Below are 24,952 nucleotides of genomic sequence, written 5' to 3'. Positions count from 1 at the left end.
TATGTCCCTGAGACAGACTGGTGTCCTGTCCAGGGTGAACCCCGCCTCACACCCTGTGACTGCTGGGATAGGCTCCAGCCCCCTGTGACCCTTAACTGGATAAGCGGTTGAAGGTGTGTGTGTTTTAAACCAGCACACGTGAAACATTTCCCCTTTTTAAGGTGTTTGTGGTTTTCTCGACCTGCATCAACAGTCGACACACACGATGGCTCCCTTATTTTGTCTGAATTGGTAAAAAAAAAAAAAAAAAAAAAAAAATCTGGATTTCAGTCTCAGCGGGTTTATGCTGTGGTTTTAGAGCTAAATCACGATGTCACCTGGACGAGCCCTTTGGGATCAACAGTGACGAGAGCCCTCAGTATCAGTCAGAATCAGTGCCGATCGTTTACGTGGTTTGTTGATGAAAAACACCAGTGTCCGTTTTTCGTCTGCGAACGTGACGCCGCCGTCGTGAGTGGCTTTTCAATTGATTTTGACCACAGAGACTCAGTGGGGGGTATAACGCAACTAACCACGAGTCCGTCCCGGAGGCGGGTTCATGGTCAGAATACGGGAACACAACAGGGTCAAAGGTCAAAGGCTGAATGGTCTTTGCAGACCCGGTTGGTCGGCAGTCCAGACTCGGCTTTGGAGCCTCAGACCACTGACATGATGCTCCTGAAAGAAAAGGAGGAGATGCATGAAAACGGTGGCGGCGGTGTGACTGGTTCTCTGTGGGGGGGGGAGCAGACGCAGTTTGCATGTGAATACCAAATCCTCCCACCCACCAAAACCCTCACCCTGCCTCCCCCTCCTCTCTGGATCATGAAGAGCAGGTTGGACGCCCACTCTCCTCCTCATTCTTCAACACAGCCACAGAAAGCTGGAGGGACCAGAGGAACAGGACGGACTGGATTCCGTGGCGGTGACTCAGTCTCGGTGGATCTCCACCTGTCCACTGTGACTCAACCAAAACTCTGCTGCTTTTATTTGACTTCATGGTGCTGTTAAAAAAAATAAATAAATTTTAAAAAAGCAAAAAACAAACACTTAGACTTTGGATCCCCAGATGACCCGGGTCCAAAGTGTCAGATCTCAGGTGAAGGTCCACACAAGCAGAACACATTCCTCTGAGCTGTTTTTGGACTGTAATCAGTGTATTAATGAGAAACAGCAGCGGGTTCTTCATCTCCTCGCTCATCTGATGGAGCTCCTGGAGGTTCCTCCTCAGGGTTCCTCGGAACTAATCGATCCTAATCGATACTGTAATGTGGCTAAAACAGCCATCAGACGACACGAGACCCCGAACCTTCGCTTCAAATCGGTTTATTCGACCAACAAGTGTACGAAAAACCCTTCACCGAGTCCCGAACGGACACCGAGTCCCGGTCCGACAGCACGCGGATCTGATCTGACACATCAGTGAGTCTGAGTGGAAAGGCTGGAAAAGTTCCTACCTGGACCGGGTGAGATCCGCGCGGGTCCCCAGCTGTGAGCGCTCCAGCCCGGCTACAGGCTCCGCTCCTCCTCGGCACCCGAACCGAGCCGCTCCACGCCTCCAGGAGCGCAGTTTAAAGAGGAATAAAAAGAATCCACAAAGAGCGTGAAACAAACTCAACAATCCACCGGACGCAGATATTCCTCCGGTACCTCCCGCGCACCGGTTCTTCCAGACGGAACCGGAGCCGGAGTCCAGCCGGACCGGGTCACTGCTGCTCCGTGAGGGTGGCGGTCCGTGAGCGGTACCACAGGCGCGGCATGCCCCGGTGACCGTGCGCCCGTGTGCGGGGGTTCGAGACAGTGTCAGCGGCACAGAAACGGCTCCAAAAAGAAAAGAAAAGAAAAGAAAACGAACCAAAGCATCAGTCAGCAGGTCCTGCGGGCTCCGGGAGTCTGCGTTAAGTTTCCGGTGTGAGGTGCGGCGGCGCTGTACCGGTGCAGCACGGAGCAGGGCGCGCGGCGGCACTGTGGTATCCCGGCGGCTGCGCGCGCGCTCTCCCTAGCAGCGCGCGGGGGCGGGGCCAGCATCCACCCCGCAAACTCTGCGCGGATTTCCCAACATTAGTGCAATAAACGCTGCTCCTGGTTGCGCAACTGAAACCGACACCGAATCCCGGGACGACAAAAGTGTGCGTGTCATAAAGGGGTGAAAGGTCGTCATAGGGCGGCTCTTTGATCGGACTGTCAGATGATCACACAAACACAAACTCTCTCTCTCTCTCTCTCTCCGTCCTGGTAAAGGAAAAGGAGCGGGATGGATCAGTATAGCTCGCGCGCGCACTGAGCGCCACCTACAGGTGAGAAGCGGCAGAGCACACGATCTGAGTGCAGCTCTTTTCCCTCCACTGAGGGACAGCCGGGAAAAAGACAACAAAAGGGATCGGAGCGCTTGTTGTCAGTTTATTTGACCGTGTGGAAGTTTGTTTGGATTAAGATCTTCTTTTACTGTGAGATTACTCACAATGAACACAGATTACAGTGGATTCGGTTTTAGCTGTGTGTCTCAGACTGACCGCTAAAGAAAGAGTTACCTTTAGTAAGTCTGCTCCCTTGTTTTCACTCAGATCCGAGGTGCAGATAACTGAAACAATCCTGCAAATGGCGATAGAAGCAACAAATTCAGGACAATTACACCTGAGACAATTAACTCTTTAGAAAAAAACTGGCCATTTGAATTTTCAATAGGCGATCAGGTGGGTGTCAATTGAAGAATTACACAGTGGTCAAAACTAAAAGATGCTCCAATCATATTGAAAACTACACATTTGTCTGATCATAACGATTCCAAAATGGTAGTTTGGACTAACTATGACTGAATGTTATGGAGTTATGAGGTAAAACCAACAAGAATGGTGACAAAGGTCAGTTTCAGGTTGTACAGGGGTCAAAAGTTAAACTTAGTCCATTTTTGGTAAAAAAAAAAAAAAAAAAAAGTGATGTAACTCGACAGACGACTTGAGTTAGTTTGTAGTTAGGATCAACATCCATGAGAACTGTGTTGTACGATGAAGAACACAGACAGAAACAAATACATAAATCATTTTCAGTTAAATGGATAGCAGCCAGTCTGCTCTGTGTCAGCCTGATCCTGTCAGATCTCAGAAGCTAGGCAGTGCAGGATCTGGTTAGTACTTGGATGGGAAACCTCTTTGGAACACCAGCGGCTGTGTGTGTTTCTCCAGGTAAAACTGGAGTTGCGTCAGGAAGGGCATCCAGCGTAAAACCTGGATGCCAAGGGAGTGCATGGGGGAGTGCCAAGATGGCGCCGTTGTGTCTGGCTGCTCGTCTGCTGCTCTCCAGTCTGTTATTTTATTGTTTTTAATTTATGCTGTTTTTGACTCAGAGGCACTGTGGGTGTATGATCGCCAAACTCTGCTGGATCTCCAGCCCCCGGTTCGTGGTGCGGTGTGGTTATCGGCGGGTGGACAGAACTTTCCGCCCCCATTTTTATCGGAGGTGCCGGCTTTTCTGTGCCATGCTCCTGCGCTGCCTTTCGTCCGAAAGCGCATTTGTCGCCGTGGGAGACGAAGTGGACGTCTGGTGAAGCTGAAGCTCTGTTTGGCCTGCTGTTTGGCTTCCGGACGAGCTGTGCACAGAATTCTGGCAGGATCTGTGCTGCCCTGGCGCCTTGTGGATCCGGTTAGAACCTGTGTGGTCGGCTCTGAGGACCGTCGGCCCAGACGTCCACGTCTTCGCTGGATTGATGTGCGCCAGTGGCGCTCTCGGAACCTGGGCTTGCTTCGCCGGGTTCCGAACAGTGAGACTGTCATCCCCACTGAGGTCCTTACCCTGGGTCTTCTGAACATCAGATCACTGTCCTCGAAATCATTGTTGATTAATGATTTAATCATGGATCATCATTTAGATATGATTGGCTTATGTGAAACCTGGCTCAAACCCACAACTCTCCTTCCTCTGAATGAGGCCTGCCCACCAGCGTACACATTTAGTCACGTGTCTCGTGGTGTGAAGCAAGGCGGGGGTGTGGCTTTTATTTACAAATCTAGGTTTTCTTTATTAGCTGTTGGGGGTCACAAATATAATTCCTTTGAGCATCTGACTCTCCGTTATGCCCATGATGCTAAGTATGAGTACTGTCAGGGTCATAAAACTGGAGCTCAGCTATGTTATTTTGTCACTGTTTATAGGCCCCCTGGCCCATATTGTGACTTCTTAGATGAATTTGGTGCATTCATCTCTAGTTTGTCAACTAGTGCAGATAACATTTTGATTATTGGTGACTTTAACATTCATATAAATAAGCCCTCTGATCCCCTCAGCAAATCATTTATGCAAATTGTGGATGCTTTAGGATTCCAGCAATGCATTCAGGACCCAACACACATTAGTGGAAATACCCTGGATCTGGTAATTGCACGTGGGTTTGTTGTCACAAATACTGACATTTTGCCTCTCGCATCTATAGCCTCTGACCATTCATTTATCAGGTTTACATTTATGCTGCCACGTTTAGTGGAACAACAACCTTGTCTACAACTGCAGCATGGTATTAAACCCTCAACTATGACTGAACTTGAGGCCAGACTACCTGATATTTTAGCTTTGAATCTGGAGAATGCTAAATCAGTGGACAGCCTCACTGATAGTCTAAATTTAACGCTTAAAACTACACTTGATAAGATTGCGCCTCCTCTTTTAAGGTCACACCCTCCTAAGGCACAGTCACCTTGGTTCAATGATTATTTGCGTGACCTCAGGCAGAAGGTTAGAGGTTTGGAACGGAAATGGCGTTGTTCCAAATTAGAGGTGCTTCGCCTTGTGTGGCGGGATGCTATTTTAGATTATAAGCATGCACTACTGGCCACGAAGCGGACCTATTACTCGGATTTGATCAGTAAAAACAAACATAACTCAAAGTTTTTGTTTGACACGGTCGCATTTCTTATTCACGGGCAGCCACCTGTTAGTCGTTCTCCCTTTTCAGCACAGGATTTCTTGGATTATTTTGAGAAGAAAATAGAAGATATTAGGTTGAGCATATCTCAGCCCGCCTCGGCCCAGCCATTAAAACCTGCTATGGAGGTGGGCGCTACCATTGAGGTGTTACCTACATTGACAGAATTTAATAGTATTTCATTGGGCGTGCTGACGAAACTTGTGGCGTCTACAAAAAGCACAACCTGTTTATTTGTTTATTTATGAATGCCAAGGAAAGGAGCCTCCACCACCATCATCCTCAATCCGGCTACAAATCACCCACATCTAAGAGACATGAGGAATATTCCACTGGCCAGCCCGCACCACGACCTCTTCACCGACTGCATCTCCGCGGTGCACATTCAACACGTCATTCGCAACGACGTCATCAGAACATGACCAGCACGATGACAAATAAAGGGAAACAGGGAAAACGTGGAGTGGATTTCTGCGCGCCGGACTTTGCCAAGATGCAAGAACATCTCCAGGCAAGCCTGAAAGGCAGACGGCAGAGCTGAGGGGAGTGTGGAGTCCATTTTGATATATAACTGTGTGTCGTCTGCGTAGCGATGAAATGAAATCTTGTGTTTACGGATGATTTGACCAAGGGGGAGCATGTAGATGGTAAAAAGGGTTGGACCAAGGATGGACCCTTGTGGTACTCCACAGCTGACAGTATGAGTTTTGGATTTGGATTGTCCGAGTGTAACACATTCTGTCCTGTTCATGAGATATGAGCGAAACCAGTTGAGAGTTGTGCCAGTGAGTCCTATTTCAGTGTTGAGGCTGTGGAGCAGGATGGTGTGGTCAATGGTGTCAAAAGCGGCTGATAGATCCAGTAGGAGGAGGAGAGATGGTGAGCCCTGGTCCGCAGTCATGAGAAGGTCGTTCATGATGTGGACCAGGGCTGTTTCTGTGCTATGTGCTGAGCGGAAACCAGACTGAAATATTTCATATAGGTTATGGGTGTGGAGGTGATCATGGAGTTGAACTGATACGACTTTTTCCAGGACTTTGGAAAGGAACGGCAGGTTTGAGACAGGGCGGTAATGAGCCAGGATTTTCGGGTCGAGTGAGGGTTTTTTGAGATGAGGGCGAATAATGGCTGATTTGAGAGCTGGAGGAACCTGACCGGATTTGAGTGACTGGTTAATGATTTCTTTGATTAGAGGACTAATAGCTGTAATGTTTGACTTTAGTAGTGGTGTAGGGAGAGGATCCAATGAACAAGTAGATGTTTTCATGCATTTTATGATCCTCTCTACCTCTGTCAGATTGGTGTCCATGAAATCTGAAAAAGTGTGGAGTGGGTTGGAGATACTTAGTTTGAAGTGAGATGGTGTTGTAGCAGAGAGATGAGACCGAATTGTGGGTGTTGTTAGATCTCAGTGCTGCGTTTGATACCGTGGATCATCATATTTTGCCCAATAGGTTGGAGAATTCTTTTGGGCTTACTGGAAGTGCCCTTGCCTGGTTGACGTCATATCTGTCCAGTCGTTCTCAATGTGTCTTGTATAATGGCACTATCTCTGACCTTGCTGACATGAGATTTGGGGTTCCACAGGGATCTGTTTTAGGCCCCTTGCTTTTCTCCCTGTATGTGGCACCCCTTGGGCGTATACTGCAGAGTTTTGGGATTGCCTTTCATTGTTATGCTGATGATACTCAGTTGTACATGCCGATAACTGCGGGAAATCTCACTCCCATAAAATCCCTGGAGGACTGTCTTCTATCAGTGAGAAGTTGGATGTCTAGTAACTTCCTACTTTTAAACTTTGATAAGACTGAAATGATGGTTCTTGGTCCAGCGAGACATCGGCATCAGCTTGACCAGCTGGCGCTCAGCCTGGGTTTCTGTGTCATACATCATACGGACAAAATGAGGAACCTTGGGGTAATTTTTGATCCCACATTGTCTTTTGACCTCCACATCAGGGATGTTACTAGGACTGCTTTTTTCCATCTGAGAAATATAGCGAGGATCCGCCCCATCCTGTCCATGGCTGATGCTGAGACCCTGATTCATGCTTTTGTTTCTTCTAGACTAGATTATTGTAATGTTCTATTTTCAGGGTTACCACAGTCCAGCATTAGGGGTCTTCAGCTGGTTCAGAACGCTGCCACAAGACTTCTGACACTTAGCAGAAGGTCTGAACATATCACACCCATTTTGGCATCTTTGCACTGGCTCCCTGTCTCTGTGAGAGCAGATTTTAAGGTTTTGTTATTGACTTATAAGGTTGTTCATGGACTGGCGCCATCTTATCTGGCTGATCTGGTGGAACTCTACGTGCCGGCCCGGGCTTTGCGGTCGCAGGATGCGGGACTTCTCTGTGTTCCCAGGGTGAAGAAGAAGTCAGCAGGTCAAAGAGCCTTTTCGTATCGTGCACCCACCCTGTGGAACAGTCTTCCTGCGACCGCGAGGCAGTCTGAGTCTGTGGACATTTTTAAGTCAAGACTCAAAACCTATTTTTATTCTCTTTCTTATGGATAGTTTTTATTTTTATTTGTTTTATTCTTTTACTTCTGTTTTTATTTATGTATTTGAATTTTTTATTCATTTTTAATTATTTATTCAATTTTATGTTGACTTGTTGTATGTAAGGCGTCTTGAGATGGCTTTTGCTGTGATTTGGCACATTATAAGCTAATTAAATTAAATTAAAACCTGTGCCAAATACCGATGCGGATCTGGCTGTATCCGCTGTGGCGAGCCCGAATGATACGGGACAACAACATTTTCAGTTAAATAAATGTTATTTCCTGTATTTTCGTGCATTTTAACACCATATTAGCACCAGATAATCCAAACAGGTTCTGTGAGATAGAGTTCTGGCTCAATATAGATAAAAAGGGCCCAACATAAAAGTCATTGCAACAGTAAAGTTTTTTGGTCCTAATAGTCTTCTGGGTTTAGTGTGTTTTCTTCAGGCTCTGTGATAAAAACATACAGCGACAAAACCATGGAGCTGTACATAAGAACTAGAGAGCACAGTCCTATTGCTGCGCACTAAATGAAAACGTCCCTTCATGGACAGCGACATGACGCCTCCTAACCGGGCAAAATATTGATGAAGTACCTGGATGTTAATGCATTTTCAATGGACAGACAGCCAGCAGAAGGCAGAAAAGTGCTTCCAAAAAATTTTTTTCGTCATTTTTTTTTTGTTACAAGCAGGCATCTATGCTAGATCAAGTCCTTATATAGTAAGGTTTCACATCAGGGGCGATGCCAAAAATAAAAATAATTTTTTGGCCATTTTTGGGCCCAAAACCCCCATTTTTGGGTCAAAATTCAAAAATGGTCCAATCCTTTTGATATGCATATCAAATTACTCGTCTTGATGAGTAGAGTTCAAGAATATATAGTTTGACCTATTTTTGACCTTGCGTTATGTCACAATGACCGAAAATGTGGAAAGGTCAACACACTTTTGTGAAGGGTCAAATTCATAAAATCTGTTATGATGGTCTGATTATGACAATTTTGGTGTCTAATTATATGTTTTCTTGCACAAGAAAACCAATAAGACAACTTACATAGACCATTATGCCAGTCTTAGCTATGAAAATACAATTATGTGAGATAAGATGGGTCTATTGATTAACTTTATCCAACTTCAAAATGGTTATGACATCAAAATTGATCATAATTGGCCTCTTTTACATCAAACACATTAATTAAATATAAAAATTGCATAAGTATGTTTTTTGTGAATATAAAGAAAATCAGAATACAAAAGCAAAGAAGACAGAGACATTTTAGAGTACACTATGGCTAATTTATTAAAATCATTTTTTTATGATTCATTGTTTCCATTACACAACATACACTTGATACCTCAAGTATCAGAACCATTCAAAATAAGTTCAATACACCCACTGACATTTTTTGTTTTGTTGTTATTAGTACAAAATTGACAAATTTTAGTTACCTTAAAGGGGCATTCCATAAAAAAATTAAACTGATTACCACCCATGTTATGGAAAAACATATATTAATATGATTTTGGTAAAACTATGATTTGATGTGATTTGACATCATGTGAAGTATATTTGGGTGTAAATAGAGGGAAAAAGGGATGTGAGGCAAAATGCAAGACTGCAGCCTGTAAGTGCTTTAAGAGTGGTCAGTGTTGCATGGGTGCCTGTGGGTGCCGTGCAGAAGGCTGTTTAAACCCAAGTTGATTGCTTTAAATAGCTAACACAACAAAACACTTAAAATGCAGGGAGATTCGCGACTGAACACACTCAGAAAAATGCTCGCAAAATACGTGTTAAAATGCCATTTTGACCTGGATACCGAGCCATTAAAATTAAATGACATTAAATTATGTCAGGAAAGTATTAAACTTACTCTGACACACACACATTCCCAAATATTAGGGTTGAAAGTTACACGGATCTGCGCTGTTAAGTTACACTGCTAGGCTGAGCTGCTGCTGTGTTCAACGCAGCGCGGCTCCTAAAACCATTACAATACATTTATATATATTATATTTTTACACAATTATCCTTAGTTTCATTCATGAAGTCAGTGGTGTGTGTACACATCTCTATGTGTGGGTGTGACTGTGAGCAGCACAGCGCGGGTCATTATAATCTCATTATTTTAAGGTGCAAATTTAAAAAAAATCCCCAGTCTTGTCAAACAATTTTAATCACTAACGACAAGTATTTTAACTAGACATTGGTCTAGCAGTGGAAAATATCAACTAGAATTAAGTGAAGAGTTAATGGTCCGTGTCATCGGGCGACACAGATACAGCAGGAAACATACAGCTGTTTATCATCCAAATATCACGGACAAAGTGACAAGAAGAACCAAAACCACTTACTTATGGAAGGAAATATTGTCTCCCTTGTTCCTCTGTTTGTGGCTTTGCCAACATGCGCAGCTTTCTGGTATATTCCACTTGTTTCTTGACGAGACTAAGTGAACTTCTGTGCACGCAAATCACTAACTTGCCTGGAATTAAAATGGCGATCACGCCTCCTTGTCGGCACACAGCTCAGCGCTACTGCGCTCTCTAGTTCTTATATACAGCTCCATGGACAAAACACACATGAAATATGTGACACTTCAAAAGAAACAAACTATGATGAAGGATAGACGTCAGGGGTGCCCCACGGCTGCAGGTGGAGCATTCCCTCATTTACAAAATACAGGGAATCTAACTACAATGCAGGGACTGTAACTTAAATTGTAAATTGAAAATAAAATGGCGTCCGATGACCCTTAACTGGACCCTTAACTTTTACACGTGTTTTGGTTCCCAAGAGGGCACTTTAACACACGTTTTGGCTCCCAGTAGAACACTTTACCATGCATTTTATCTCCCAAGAGGGTGCTTTTACATGCATTTTGGTTCCCAGGACGGCGCTTTAACACCCATTTTGCCTCCCAGGACAGCACTTTAACATGCATTTTGGCTCCCAAGAGGGCACTTTTACACGCGTTTTGGCTCCCAGTAGAACACTTTACCATGCATTTTAGCTCCCAAGAGGGCACTTTTACATGCGTTTTGGCTCCCAAGAGGGTGCTTTTACATGCATTTTGGTTCCCAAGAGGGTGCTTTTACACGCATTTTGGTTCCCAAGAGGGTGCTTTTACATGCGTTTTGGTTCCCAGGACGGCACTTTAACACCCATTTTGCCTCCCAGGACAGCACTATAACATGCATTTTGGCTCCCAAGAGCGCACTTTTACACGCGTTCTGGCTCCCAAGAGGGCACTTTTACATGCGTTTTGGGTCCCAAGAGGGTGCTTTTACGTGCGCTTTGGTTCCCAAGAGGGTGCTTTTACATGCATTTTGGTTCCCAAGAGGGTGCTTTTACACGCATTTTGGTTCCCAAGAGGGTGCTTTTACATGCGTTTTGGTTCCCAGGACGGCACTTTAACACCCATTTTGCCTCCCAGGACAGCACTTTGACACACATTTTGGCTCCCAAGAGGGTGATTTAAGACACGTTTTGGCTCCCAGTAGAACACTTTAACACACATTTTGGCTCCCAAGAGGGTGCTTTAAGACACGTTTTGGCTCCCAGTAGAACACTTTAACACGCATTTTGGCTCCCAAGAGGACACTTTAACATGCGATTTGGTTCCCAGGACGGCACTTTAACACCCATTTTGGCTCCCAGGACGGCACTTTAACATGCATTTTGGCTCCCAAGAGGGCACTTTTACATGCGTTTTGGCTCCCAAGAGGGTGCTTTTACATGCGTTTTGGTTCCCAAGTGGGTGTTTTTACATGCATTTTGGTTCCCAGGACGGCACTTTAACACCCATTTCGGTTCCTAAGAGGGCGCTTTAACACAAGTTTTGGCTCCCAGTAGAACACTTTAAAACGCATTTTGGCTCCCAAGAGGGCACTTTAATTCGCATTCTGACTGCCAAGAGGGCACTTTAGCACGCATTTTGGCTCCCAAGAGAACACTTTAACACGCATTTTGGCTCCCAATAGGGCACTTTAACATGTATTTTGGCTCCCAAGATGGCACTTTAACATGCGATTTGGTAAAAACAGTAGCATGACAACCAGATCTCAAGGTGACGGTAAGGCAAAAACATATTGTAGGACGACAACAAGGCGACTGTGGTGGTATCATGACTTATTGAGTGCCCAAGACATCGGCAATACTGTCTCGTTTCACCTGGCCAAGGGCATGCTCACATTTCATCTGCCCAAGGACACACCCATGTTTCACCTGGCCAAAGGCATGTTCAAATTTCACCTTGCCAAAGACACGCCCATGTTTCACCTGGCCAAAGGCACATTCACATTTCACCTGGCCAAGGACATGCCCACATTTCACCTGGCCTAGGACACGTCCATGTTTCACCTGGCCAAGGACACGCCCACATTTCATCTGACCAAGGACACACCCACATTTCACCTGGCCTAGGACATGGCCATTTTTCACCTGGCTTTGGCAACTCGATGGTTATTTTCAACAGGTGGGGATGGACTGGTTGTCTGCCTGTGTGATTGACATGCAGAACTGCAGATAGTTCCGTGACGGCATGGATTTGGCATTGCCCGTCACCAGCGCACGCTCTCAGACTTGACTGGAGGTTGGAACTTGATGACAGATGTTTGTTTTTGTGTTGGTGTGTAACTGAGTCCAGATAGTTTCTGATGATTATTGATGAATAAAGTGGTTGGTTTCTGGTGATGTGACTCAGTTTTGGTACACCATACCTCAAAAATGGATGGATGGATTTCCTTCAAAATCAGGGGAGATATTACTTGGATAGACATATAGAGGTGATTAGATTTTGGAGTAGTTTGGTCAAAGGTCAATGAAAACAAGCCAAGATGGATACAACGTATAATGATCAACAAAATATCTGTGATTGATTGGTGAATGACTTCATAATGCCGTCACGCCATTAAGTAAAAAATAGTCAATAACACCGTTATATGCGTAGATGTGTATTTAGATGTATACCTTCATTGTGGTGTATAGAACACGCAGTATGTGCAGCAGCCTTCTGAGGGTTTTTACTTTGATGTTTATTTGTCAGTGTTATATAGTTGACAGTTTTTCTGTGATTTTCACCCCCCCACAGAAAATAGGAGTAAAATCCTTGCACAGTATCAATACACGTTTTGCTGATGAGGACAAGTAACAATTTCAAAGTGAAATCCCACGAGCCAATTAGCACTATTCACAAAGGCAAGGTGTCACATTTAAAATAAACGAGCTAACTTACCTGTCAGCGCTCGCGTCAGTATTCAGGTCCGCGTGGCAGTCAGCAGTGTTTAGCGTCTGTCTGTTGTGTCAGGACGCTGGCTGGCTTTTCTGGAGACACACTGTGGCAGCTCTGTCTCCAGAAGACTTTCCCAGCAATCCCTCTGGGTAATTAACCCTGTGGCCCTCACTGATCACATCTAATGTCCTTATCAATATTCTGTGTCAGAGCCTGCACACGCACACAACCCATTACTGACCAACGTATTTCAAGAGTTTGAAGCTGACTTGAACTGTCTACAACCTCAAATCAGAAAAAAAGCAAAATAAAAATACCTGCAGTGATTGTTCTGTTTACTTTGACTTCATACTAGACGATGTGATGCCATGAAACGTCATCCATATAATAAAAGGGGCGTGGCCTCTGTGTGTTTGCGTATCTGCAGCATCAATTGAAATCCAGAAAGAGCTGACTTTCATCCTTTGGCAGACTTATGTATTTTTTCATGAGGATTCAAGTCGTGAAAACAGCATACACACACACACACACACGTATATATATATATATATATATATATATATAATTTGGGGAAGTGATGGCCTAGTGGTAAAGTGTTGGGCTTGAGACCAGATGATCCTCAGTTCAAATCCCAGCCTGACCGGAAAATCACTCAGGGCCCTTGGGCAAGGTCTAGTTGCTCCTGGTGTATAGTGGGCCCCTTGTATGGCAGCAGCCTGTCACTGGGGTGAATGTGAGGCATTGATGTGTAAAGTGCTTTGAGCATGTGACGCAGATGGAAAAGTGCTATATAAAAGCAGTCCATTTCATTTAATTTATATATCTATTGTGAACACTCTCACAGTGCAAATATTTTCCTCAGCTGTCCTCTGTATATAATACAAATGACCAAATCTAGAACCCAGGATCCAGTAAAGGCTGAGACTCTGAGGAGCAAACATGTGCAGAGGATCTCCAGGTTATCAACAAATGCATGAGGAAATTATTGAAATGTTTAACAACAATCTTCCTCAAAGAAAGATTTGAAGGGATTTACATATTTCTCCCTTTATAGTGGAGAATATCAATAAATGATGGAAGGAATGTGGAGGAATTTCAGAATGTGACGGTCAAGGGTGCAAGTCCAAGATGAACACCCGTGATCTCTGAACCCTCAGAAAAGCACTGAATCAAGAACAGTCATTCATCAATAGCTGATATAACCACATGGGCAACAGATTACTTTCAGACACCTTTATCAAGCATGACAATACAGAGTTTCAGAAATATCACTTAAATATCACTGATGTTAACCTTGTCCAGAAGCTGAGGGAGTTTCTCTGGACTTGCAGTGGTTCTCAAACTGGTCCTGAGGACCACCTAACCTACAAATTATTCCACCTCCCCCTGCTCTGACATGCACTGATTCACTCATCAGTGCGTGGCAGAGCAATTGGTCCTCAAGGACCAGTGTGAGAACCACTGACTTAGAGGCATCTGGGTTGGACCATCACACAGTGGAAATGTGTTTTGTGGCCAGACGGCTGAGCATTCCAGATATTTTTTATGTAAGAACTGGATGCCGGACTACATCCAGACGGCCTTTTTCAACATTTAAGTCTTTCCCAGGGACGTCCATACAAAACCACATTCTGCACATATTACAAAGGCGTGGCTGCAGTAGCAGAGGGTACGGGTACTGCCTGCAGCGTTTTGGGTTTACCTTTCACTGCTATGCTGATGATACTCAGTTATACACAATGGTGGGAACAGATAACCAAAAAATTAACTTCGATAACAGATAATCAGATAACTTAAAAGTTATCTTTGATAAAGATAAACCGATAAGCCACCCAAAAATGTATCGGAAGTTACAGATAACCGATAAATTCCAGTATTGTCTCTGGTACACTTGCAACTACTAACAACCTGATTTTGAGTTTTAACACCACGATCGCTTTTTGAAGCATTAAAAGGGACAACAGGCCCAAACAATAAGTCAGCACTTCTGTCTTTGAGCGTCCTGCCCCTACTCGAAGCTCCTGTTTACTACATGGCTTCCAGCACAGGCGCAAGCTGAAGAGCACTATGAAGCTCACCTCTCTGCTCAATCACAATGATGCCGTGAGGCAGAGGAGGTCTTGGAAAATAAAGCAAATCCTGAGTTATGGTGTATAAATAAAATGAATACTGATAGAATAACTGTCAATTCTGTCATCTGTACAAAGTTAAAATATAACATATATCTTTTAATGTTGAATAATGCACTAATTCTGAAGATTTGTAACAAACACAGACAGATCACAAAGGATTCTGGGTAAAATGTGCCTTGACTAACACTGATTGGTTTGACTCATACATTATGTAAACCAACACGTTAATGTGAGGTGTGTCGTGTGTTGGTGTTTACAGATAAACGTGCTTTTGTAAAACATTCCATTTTTTTTATTTGTAAAAAAAGGCATTAAAAAAGCTAAGTTGTAATTAGATAACCGTCTGATATAACCTGTGTCAAAAATAAATAATAGAACACTGTCATGATCTACTGGTGCCAGACATTCAGTATTTAAGCTGGGTTTACACTGTGTGAGTTTTGGCCCTTTTTCAGATTGCGTTTAACATCTCACGACCACCTCCTGATCACCAATCATATGGTCGAATGAAAATCAAACCTGTTTGATATTATTCTGGTCATCCGTCGTGAGGGTATCCCGCTGCTGAAGAGGTACAAGCATCCAACTGCTTGCACTGGGCCTGTGCAAACACCACAGACCTGTCTTGTAATTTTTTTTGTTGTTGTTGTTTTGTTTTGTTTTTTAAACTTTGATTTTTCCCATCGAGAGTTTTTGTAAATTAAGTTTGAAAAAAAGCTTACGTTTTGCTTCTGGAAACACGAGTCCAACATGTGGTTTTTGAACATACAATGTGTGTGAGAACATGAATCGTGTGCTCTGAACTTTTACACCGTGCGGTTCTGTGGTACAGTTTGAACTGAAACTGAGTACAGTGATTAAAACTATCATACAGTGTCTGCCCAGCTTCAGGACAAATACTGCCATGAACACTACTGGCCAGTAGATGGCAGTAGAGACCGTGAAAACTTGCCAAAACAAAATTCCAGATAATCCGTGTCTGCTACATTTAAGATGTGTGGAATTTAACAATTTCACGAGAGTTTTCGGCACTAGAGTTTAATGCTGTTGTCCGTGGAGCCTGAACAGAGTATCTGAAATGCATCTGTCCTGTCATGAACATACTGAGATTACCCTATCCTACCTATAATGCACTGCTGGGCACAGCATGTGCTCACTAAAACCTTAAAAATTAGCATATTACTTTAAAACTAAAACATATATCTGATATTTTCACTTTATGAAACTTCAGACGTGACAGTAATTTTAAATAACTTGTCCGAAATTAGTTTGGTTAAAATTTGGTTTTGGTTAAAATTGCCAGCGTCTCAGTATGGTGTTAAAGGAAATGTTTTTTTTTTGTGTGTGTGTGCGACCAGTTCTCCTTTGTCTGCAGAGGATAGAGCAGTTTCTCCTACAAGCAGTTCTCTTCTATTTGCAGAGTAGAACTATACATCTGCTATGAAACTTTTAACAGTTAGGTGTTCAACTGATTTTAAAAATGTTTTAGCTGTTTACTATGTTAACAGTCTAAAAGTTATCAAATGAAAATTATAAATGGAAAATAATTAGTCTGATAATGGTTTTTAAATTTATCTAAAAAGATAATACGATAATGAAAACATTATCTTCGATAATTATCTGTTATCGGATTATCAGAACTGTGCCCACCACTACTTATACATGCCGATAACTGCTGGTAATCTCACCCACATAAAATCCTGAGAAGATTGCTTGGCATCAGTGAGAAGCTGGACGTCTAGCAACTTCCTACTTTTAAACTCTGATACGACTGAAATGATGGTTCTTGGGCCAGTGAGACATCGACATCAATTTGAGCAGCTAACGTTTAGCCTAGGCTCATGTATCATACATCACACTGACAAAGTGAGGAACCTTGGGGTAATTTTTGATCCTACGTTGTCCTTTGACCTCCACATTAGAGCTATTACAAGGCTGCTTTCTTCCATGTGTGAAATATAGTGAAGATTCATCCCATCCTGTCTATGGCTGATGCTGAGACCCTGATTCATGCGTTTATCTCTTCTAGATTAGATGACTGCAATGTTCCATTTTCTGGTTTACCGCAGTCCAGCATTAGGTGTCTCCACTTGGTTCAAAATACTGCTGCTGGACTTTTGACATGAAGCAAAACGTTTGACCACATTTCACCCATTTTGGCATCTCTTTACTGGCTTCTTCTCCCTGTGAGATCAGATTTTAAGGTTCTGCTACTAGTATATAAAATTGTTCACAGACTGGCACCTCCCTACTTAGCTGACCTAATTAAACCCTACGTGCCAGCCTGGGCTTTGCGTTCTCAGGGTGCAGGACTACTTTGTGTTCGTAGGGTGAATAAAAAGCCTGCGGGTCACAGAGCTTTCTCTTATCGTGTTTTGAAGAATGAGCTCCCTGCATCAATAAAACAGTCAGTTTTTGTAGAAAATTTCAAGTCCAGACTTAAGATGTACTTACTGTATTTTCCCTTTTGTATGGCTAGCATACTGGCATAGTATGTTTCTATGCTTTTTACCCTTTTAAATTCATTTTATTAGGAAACAGAGCGAGCCGCGGCTTCAATTTTATCTAACATCTGGGTCTTTTAGTGAAGTTTAGGGCTAGGGCGTATACTGTATTTGTTGTCTTTCTGATGTCTGATTCTGTTTTTTTCTCTGTTTGAGTTGTGGCTCCATCCAGAGATGGGTGTGGTGTCTGTTTCTCTAGCCATCCTGCCCCTGTGCACTGGCAACATTTCCTGTATATTCGTTTTGTAAATTGTTTGGTAAATTGTACCTGTAGCATGGCCCAAGCAGTGGGTCACACCTTTGAGTTTGGTCTGCTTGAGGTTTCTTGAGTTTTTTCTTACCACTGTCACCTGTGTTCTTGCTCTGGGGGTTAGTAAGGTTAGACCTTACTTGTGTGAAGTGCCTTGAAGGCAACTTTGTTGTGATTTGGCGCTATATTAATGAAAATAAATTGAAATTTTATTGAAATTGAAATTGCAGTCCTGACCTGTCCTCAATGCGTGGAGAATTTTGAAAAAAAAATGTAACAACAGTGACCCCATGCTGTTTGACCTCAGAAAGTGTTTGTAGGAAGAAAGAGACAAAATTACACGTTCTGCGTTTCATCACTTGCTGTCCTCAACAGCAGAATGTATTTTGTTATGAGAAGGAAGGACAACATTACAAAGAGAGAAATGTTTTTCAAGATTGACTATATATTAAAAAATGAAATGAATTTGACCAGAAAAATATGTAAACTAGAGCACTGCACCCGTAGAGCACAAACCTCCACACACCAGTTTCCAATTCCACAAAATTTTACTTTGGAAAAAACTTTTCAAGGTCCAAGTCCTGTTCAAAGTGTCTTTTCATAAGATAAATGAGATGTGATCAAGTTCATGTCATGAAATGAGGTTTTTTGTGGTGTTGTCAGGTTGGACAGTCCACCTGCCCACTCGATATCTCCATTTCATTATTCAACAATAAGATTATTTTCACCACTGGCCCGTGTGTTTTATCAATAATTAACAGATCATTGATTTCTGTCTGCTCTTATTCTCGGTCTTGTAAAAAAAAAAAAAAGCCTAATCTTGACCCTTCTTTTCCTCAGAATTTTAGACCAATTTCAAAGTTGCCTTTTATCTCCAAAATTTTACAAAAAGTGGCCAAACAGCTTAATGAGGTTTTAGCCGAACACAATATTCTTGACAAATGTCAATCTGGGTTCCATCACTTGCATTCTACTGAAACAACTCTTCTTAGAGTTTCAAATGATATTTTAATGTGCAGAGATGCAGGTGAATATTAGGTATTTGTACTTTTGGATCTGTCTGCCGCTTTTGACACTGTTAATCACGTTTTAATTGAGAGATTAAGGACGGGGGGGGGGGGGGGGGCATTTCTGGGTCAGCCCTAGATTGGTTTTTATCCTCTCTCTCTCTAATAGAAGTTTTTCACTTGCTGCAGCCAAATATACGTCCTCTTCTGCCATTCTGTCCTGTGGTGTGCCCCAAGGTTCTGTTTTGGGACCTATTTTATTTGCGTTGTACTTGCTCCCACTTGGACAGATTTTGAGTTCCTTTAATGATGTATCATATCATTGCTATGCAGATGACATACAGCTGTACATTTCCTTTTCTCCACAGAACATTTGTAGGGTATCTGTTTTTCAAAAATGTATTCATGTCATAAAAATTTGGATGGCCTCTATTTGTTACTTAATACAGCAAAAACTGAAGTCATTGTTTGTGCCTCTCTATCCTCTTTTGTTCACTCAGCAGTCAGAAAATTGTGTGTTACATTTGACCAGGTTCTCAAATTTGATGCACACATTACCCATCTTGTGTAATCATGTTTCTTTCATTTATGGAACATTGCCTGCCTTAGAACCATTGTGTCTCAAACTGAGCTGGAACAGATTATTCATCCCTTTATTTCTTCATGTCTTGATTACTGTAATTTGCTGTTCCCCAACCTTAGTAAGTCTTCGCTGGACCGCCTACAGATGGTCCAGAATGCGGCTGCAAAGCTCCTTACAAGGTCCATTAAGTGGTCTCATGTAACACCTATTCTGTCCTCTTTGCATTGGCTCCCATTTCAGTTCAGACTGCAATTTAAAATACTGGTGATGACTTTTAGAGCTCTGCACAGTCAAATGCCACTTTACATCAGTGAACTCTTGCACCCGTATGTGACAAGCAGGTCTCTGAGGTCCGAGGACCTCAGAGACCTGCTTGTCGGTACCAAAGTCAAGGCTAAAGACCAATTGACCATTTCAGAAACCTTTATCAAGCACCATTTGAGGTCGTGGCACCCAAACTGTGGAATGCACTGCCACTACATATACGCTCCGTGGACTCTACTGGAACTTTTAAGGAGAAGCTCAAGACCTATTTGTACAGACTCGCTTTTAACTAGTTTTATGTTATTGCTGATATTAGTTTCTGTATTTTTATTTCTGTGGACTTAAATTCCTGTAAAGCACTTTGTGATTTTATCTTGAAATGTGCTATACAGATAAACTTTACTTACTTACTTACTTACTTACTTACTTAAGTGAGCATTTGGTGCCCCCTACTGGTTGCTAGAAAACCATAATATTTAGAACCTAGAGGTTGGTGGCGACACCCTGTGAGGGACGGAATCTGATCTAACTCAGTTTCTTGACTTTCAGAGCTACATAAATACTAAAAACAAAAACAAAAAAGTTATTTTTCTTTAACTTGTAATAAAATGAGGCAATTATTTCCCATTTGAGTTTTAGTCTCAGAAAGTCAGTGAGTACAACACTGACACACTGAGAAGTCTCTAAAATAAATCACTGAAGTGCACAAACGGTCAGCTCTCCTGATATTAACCATGATGCCTCACACCTCACTGCAGACAGACGTGTTATCACTTTGTGATGTTATTAATTATCGGTATGTTTCTGGCTGACCACCGGCTGTGGACATGGACCTCTGAAGATTTTTGTAATCTGTCGCCTTCACACGTTGGTTCTGTCCTCATGTCAGCGTCCCGCTAAAATGCATCACGTTTCCCGCCTACTTGCTTCTTCTCTGGTTTCTTATTATTGTTTGTTGTACAACCAGTCGATTTCCCCTCAGGGATCAATAAAGTTTCATCTGATCTTATCGATAGGTGTTTACTGTTGGTGTCTAATTAATCTGGCTCGTTAGCAGCAGGGAGCCTCTGCAGATTACAGATTAGAGTCTATTCATCAAAGACAGCCCAGACGCTGAATGCAAAGCAGCTTCTGAAGAAGAACCCACATCCTCATCTTCCTCCAGGACCTTTTTTTTTCTATCGCCAGTCTTCTGGATTTCACACAGACACACACATGACTCTGTGGGACCCAAATCTAGCTTGGGTTAAAACCGCCACATTTACAGTCTGACCTTCCCGAATTAGTGCAAATAAAACCAAACATGAGATCGCTTAGTTATCTTTTTTTATTATTTATTTATTTGTAGATTTCTGGACTCTATTATTATTATTATTATTATTGTTATTATTATTATCTATATTGTAATAGTCAAGTGGCCTCTGTGTGTGTACATGCATGTGAATGGCTTTGATCACGGCGAAACCAAGGAGAGCTGACATTTGCCGTTTGCCTATATATTTTGGGTCAAGGATAAATGCTGCCAAAACAGAAAGTTGATAGGGCAAATATTTTTTTTTTAGAAATCAGTGATTTTAGCTAACTAGCAAACAGTGGATGCTGTGCTGCAATGCACCATGGGAGTTCAGGATTTTGGTGGCTTAGATGTTGTTATTGTGGCTCATGTTAGTTTAACAGTGTTGTTAGTGTTATTGATTTTTTGTGTTTTGTAATTCAATTGGTTTAGTCAGTTTAGCTAAGTGTCATGCTGCTGTTACCATGACCGAGTTAAGTGTCATGTTGCAGGTACCATGAGTGAAATTTGAATTGCGTTTGATGACTTCTGTCACCATCTCTGGTTGTGTCTAAAAATAGAAGCACCTGCTTGCGGCAGAATGCGTAAAAGACAAGAACCTCTCTGTGCGTGTGTAACTTCGATCACAGACAAACAGAGCACAGCTGACATTTGCCGTTTGGTATGTTTATGTATTTTGGGTCAGGAATGAATTCTGCAAAAACCGAACATTGATAGGACTAATATTTCTGGAGAAACTACGTATGGATATTAACATTGCTAATTACCTTCTGGACTAACACACCATTCCAGCGGAAGGCGGTAAGTCATATTTATATTAAAAGTGTGAGTGCATGCGTGATTTTATTTAGTAAGTTCAATGTAAGTACATAATATCATTGTAAATACATTAAAAATACATGGATGACACAAGAAAGTGAAAACACTTATTTCCATTGCGGTCCATTTAAAAATTAATGACAAAATAAAAGTCAAAATAAAATAATGATACTGATAATAATAAAAATGACAATAATAAAAGTGTGTATATGATAACAAGAAGCTAAACAATTTATAAATACATTGAGATAGTAAATTAACATGAAGAATTCAATAATTAACAGGAAATAAAAGGGCTGAGTTCTTCCTCTAAAAACTGTTGAGTCTAAGGTTCTAAAAACATTCTGGACTCACCATTCCAACTCATTACACAATCTTTACATAATTGATTCCCATCCTTGAAAAATGTCAGCTACCTATTTTATAAACATGACCCAATCTAGAGCCCGTGGATCCCCACAGACAACACGCTAGTCTATCTTAATATTGTTGTTATTATTAATTATTATTTTGGTGATTGCAGGACTCCAAGTTGAACCAAAACTGAAAATTAACAATGAAATGATCAGTTTTCCAGTTAGTTTTCTTTAGAGCAGTTGGGGGATGAACACATGAACACAAACAGAAACAGTACGGTGCTGTTTGCTAAATCTGTGTGGAGGCGGCAGGTGTCAAAAACTGAGTGACTGTGCAAGAAGGACAGGGAAGCCACCAAGACACACGTGACGGTTCTAAAGTGGTTAGAGGCTTCTGTGGCTGTGATTGGAGAATCTTTGCACAGTGCAACTTTTGTCTGTTTTATCGCCAGTTTTGCAGCTTCACAGTGGAGTGGAGCAGAAAAAAATGAAAGACAAAAAATTCTTCAAACACAAAGAATTCTTGAAAAGGACCCGACGTTTGTGGTAATGCCACGAGGACCTCACGGATGGTGACGAAACGTGGAAACGCAGATTGTCAAATAGGGATGGGTATCGAGAACCGGTTCCTTTCGGGTATCGTTAAGAAATGATTCGATCCACCGACATCAATAAGCTTTGTGCTTAACGATTCTGTTATCGGTCCTTCAAAGTGGCCGTTGTTTTGGCGGGTGTTTGTCAGGAAAATGATAATTTCTCTACATTGATTACAGACCCTGCAGCGGGCAGTGATGCCGGTAACGCGCGTTACTCTAATCTGACCACTTTTTTTAGTAACGAGTAATCTAACGCGTTAATCTTTCCAAATCAGTAATCAGATTAAAGTTACTTCTCCATGTCACTGTGCGTTACAATTATTTTTCATTGTGGGTCGATAACAGCATTAAACTTGGTCGGGGTTCGACTGAACTGCCCACTTTAAGTGAGCTGTGATCTTTTAATTCGCGGTTTTTTGCAGCTGCTCGACTCGTCCTCACCTCTTAAAGCGCGGTGATCAGCACACCTGCACTGAGCTTTACAAAGACATTTTTATACTTTTTTTCCTCCTTTATTTAGAATTCTGAGCTGAGCCGCTCTGTATCTGGTCGTTAAAAACAGCTGATCCTCCGCGACGCGTCAACAACTAACACTATTTTCCACTCAAATGCACCTAAACTCTCTTTCTGAGGACCACATGATGTGAAAACGCAATAAAACTTTCTTACCTGTAAATCTGGTCATGTTTTCTGCATAAATAAATGTTATCCATTCTTTGTGCTCAAACGCCAAAGCAGGGGCGAATCTAGATGGAATGGGGGCGTGGGGCAAGGATGTGCCCCCCTCCCCCACAACACCCCTAGATTAAAGATCCAGTTTTGAAGCCGTTTTTTACTACAACTACTAATATTGCTTAAAATAATAATAATTTCGACAAGTAAAATGTTTAGAGAGAATTTAAATGTTAGAAAAATGTTAGAATTTAATAGTTACATTTATAAAAAATGTAGGTTCGAAATTGCAAGTTTTACTGTTACAGTGCTGTCAACAGTTAAATATGAGGTCAAGAAAGACGTCTTTATTTTACTTTTTATAAAACAAGTATTTATTTTCATTGAAGTCAAGAAAGGGTGACTATAAAGTGAATTTTGGCAAAACAGGTATTATTGTCATGTTGAGGTGGCAGAGGGTTGTTGTCGACAGCTGGGAAAAGTAACTAAAAAAGTAACTAGTAATCTAACTTAGTTACTTTTACAATTGAGTAATCAGTAAAGTAACTAAGTTACTTTTTCAAGGAGTAATCAGTAATTGGATTACTTTTTCAAAGTAACTGTGGCAACACTGGCAGCGGGTCCTTTATCAACTTTTCTGCAGCACAGCTTTGCTTTGAACCTTGAACCAATCGAAGCGTGGTTCGCAGATTGAAGCAATGCTTCGATCGATTGCTTCGATTATTTCTTTCTTTCGCTTAATTTTCCCCCGCTAAAACCCTAAAGAGCATATGTCTGAGAGTATTATTTACCTTTTCTATGTTAAACCGACCTGTTATGGTCTTCTGAAACAGTTGATAGATGTATTTTATAACTTAAAAACGGGAGCGATGCTAACGCATTAGCATGTCTATGGCATTTTCAATGTTAAAAGTTAGCATTTAGCAATTGCAGCCGTCGTCATGTTCGGGTGCATTTGTTTTCAAATTGTAATATTCCTTAAATTTATTTTTGCTTATATATTAATAATCTAATGATTATTATATACAATTTTAGAGAAAGAGACAAAAAGAACCTGAATAGAAACACAACAGAAAATATATAAAAGCAACTAACAATGAACATACATAAATAAATGTTTCCTGTGAACACCTAGTGACTCTTACACCTCCATTTCATCCCTATCTTATTTAAGTTTAATGACAGTTTGTTTCGGTCAAACCATATTTTCAGTTTGTTAATTTCTTCAGTGATTTCCTCCAGAATTATCTGCCAAACTAGAAAACTGCTGCATCCTTGTAAGAGCAGAATACTACTGGAATGAATTTGAATAAGGAAAGTTGTATTTTTTTTTTCTCACCTAAATGGATACTCCAGTTTATCATCTGGAATAGTCCCAGATTGCATATCAGAGCTTCTAGAATTGAAACATTTCCGTGTGGGTGGTGTTGGGGGGTAATTTTGGGTTTCAGCTTTTTTTGTTTTTCACCACTTTCATCCCTGAATATGAGTTGTGATTCACTTTTGTGCGGATTAAAGTTACTAACTGGGACTCCTGTCTCATTGCGAGAAAGAAACGAGAATTGTCCTCCGTTCTGTTCACACAGCTCCAAACGTTGCGCGGCTCTCTGACAAGTCAAGATAGAACGATAGAATTCAGTCTGAATTAATAACTTCAAAGCGAAACACCGTTTTGTTTATTTTTATTTATGTCCAGAGATCAAGGATACAGTGACTAATTTCATATTTATTTACTTTAAGACTCAAGGAAATACATAGAAAACCTGTAAAGCCTACTTTTAGTACAAAATTCACGAGGTATCAATAAGGGAATCAATAAGGAATCGGATCGATAAGCAGAA

The 24,952-nt window shown here is 41.8% G+C and overlaps 1 protein-coding gene across 2 annotated transcripts in view; it reads right to left on the bottom strand.

Annotated features, from left to right (window-relative positions):
* Positions 1 to 2,172, bottom strand: part of LOC117520936 (protocadherin-1-like) — a 282,301-nt gene extending 280,129 nt beyond the window's left edge. The window contains exon 1 of one of the 2 annotated variants that reach the window (XM_034182276.1): positions 1,437 to 2,172. The gene's annotated coding sequence lies outside the window, so the exon portion shown is untranslated. The remainder of the gene's footprint in view (positions 1 to 1,436) is intronic. The other variant, XM_034182277.1, reaches the window with a different exon arrangement.
* Positions 2,173 to 24,952: the final 22,780 nt, after the last annotated feature.

The sequence above is a fragment of the Thalassophryne amazonica genome, chromosome 11, assembly GCF_902500255.1.
Source record: "Thalassophryne amazonica chromosome 11, fThaAma1.1, whole genome shotgun sequence".
NCBI classification, from domain to species: domain Eukaryota; kingdom Metazoa; phylum Chordata; class Actinopteri; order Batrachoidiformes; family Batrachoididae; genus Thalassophryne; species Thalassophryne amazonica.
The sequence above is the reverse complement of the archived record's forward strand: the minus strand, read 5'-3'. Positions and strand labels throughout refer to the sequence as shown.